The sequence below is a fragment of the Podarcis pityusensis genome, assembly GCF_964106645.2.
Source record: "Podarcis pityusensis genome assembly, chromosome: 10".
NCBI lineage: Eukaryota > Metazoa > Chordata > Lepidosauria > Squamata > Lacertidae > Podarcis > Podarcis pityusensis.
This window is the reverse complement of record NC_138035.1, coordinates 41,379,236-41,381,043: the sequence shown is the minus strand read 5'-3', so window position 1 is coordinate 41,381,043 and position 1,808 is coordinate 41,379,236.

Below are 1,808 nucleotides of genomic sequence, written 5' to 3'. Positions count from 1 at the left end.
ACGGAAGATAGTGGTGTATGTCAAAAGAGTTCAAAAGAAAGATCTTTACATAGTTTATGCTGTGTAGTAACCGTGCCAATATCTGCAGTGTGAGATCAGAGCATTGCCATGGCAACAGTTGTAACACACAAAAAACAGGTACGTAAATTATGGATGCATCCAAGTAGCTAATCATTTGAAGCGTCTTATGCTCAAATGTAATGATTTCTAAAATACATAATTCTAGGAATTAAAGAGAGCAAACCACAGCTTTATTTATATTTATTTACTACTACAGCATAAAAAAAAATCTAAGTGGTTTAAAACAATCTGAGATAGTATATAACACAAAACATCTTAGATTTTACTTTAGAAATATCTTCTATTGCAGCAGGCTTAGTTAAAAGTACATGGTATAAAGCTTGATGAACACGAAAGTCTTCAGTGGGGTTATAATTTGCTTTGTTCTATTTTGCTAGCTTCAATATATTTGAAATATGTTTATGCTTTGTATAGCTTTCTCCTGAGCCCAATAAGCAAATCTGCCACCCTTATCGCTTCCACCCCTTTTAAGCTCCATAGGGGATCAGTCATTTTTCTCTGAAGGATTTCAGGGTTGCTTGTGCTGCCAAATGGGACATGACAGAGACAATATCTTCTGAATCATATTATAAAAATTGTCATCTTGACACTGTCAGGGTCTAAGGGGAAATGACATAAATTTTACTCATAGAGCAGGAAATTCTAATCAAAACTGATTCTGCTCTTAAAATATTGGCAGGACTGTTCAAATAACTTAGAAGGTTACTTGTTATCCTGTCAAGTAAATATATGGAAATATACACCTCTAATGATGAGGTATGCTATAAACATAGACAAGTGTCCTTTCCTTACTTTATTTAAATACACTGCATGGTTCCCTGAACTTGGAATGACAGGCGTTCTGAACATGGCTCACAGCCAGAACGGGGAACCTGTGGCCCTGCAGATGTTGTTAGACTCGTAACTCCTCTCAGCCCCAGTAAGCATGATCAATGGTCAACACCAATGAGAGTAGTCTGACTTAAATCAATACTCAAGGTGCAAGAAATATGGGTGAACGTGCTTATTACTATTGCCCTCTGCATGTTCCAGGGCAATGAATCTGCACTGGAGAAGCCTGTTCTATACATGGAGGCTTCCTTACATTTTGGAACCCTTGATATCTAGATTCCAAAATATGTGAGATTCTCCACGTGTAGAGGTGGTTTCCTTGTTACAAAGCTAGTGCTCCTGCACATACTTTCCACTCCTTGTCTGTTGTGGGTGAAGTAGAAAATGGAACTACATGATCTCATCTGGGGCCCCTGGAGGGAGAATTCAGGAAGACCTCCCTACTTTTAGGGAAAGGGGTGATAAGAAAAACTACCCATCTTCTTGGGCAGAGACAAGGCTGATTGCTTGGGGAATCCATTGAGTCATTTACTTCTGTGGGTCAGTTGTAAATGAATAAATGTGGATCTAATTCAGCCCACTTACCTCTTTATTTCCAGCTTCAGGGTCAATGCAGGAATGGCCTCCGCTGCTGTTTTCCACACACTCCCTTCTCACAATCTTTCCTCATAGCAAAGCAATAGACAAAAACAGAAGCACAGCTGTCCTTGTAGCCTATGCAACAAAGCTTCTCTGTGTACATCACCCAATTTACGACTTTTAAACAGGATGCACATCTAGATATTAATTCCCATCCATGTATTCATACATGGAAATATGCATCTTTCTGAAAGCAGCGCAAAGAAAACACATTTGCACTCCAGAGGGCTTTCAGATGTGCATCTGATTTACACCTC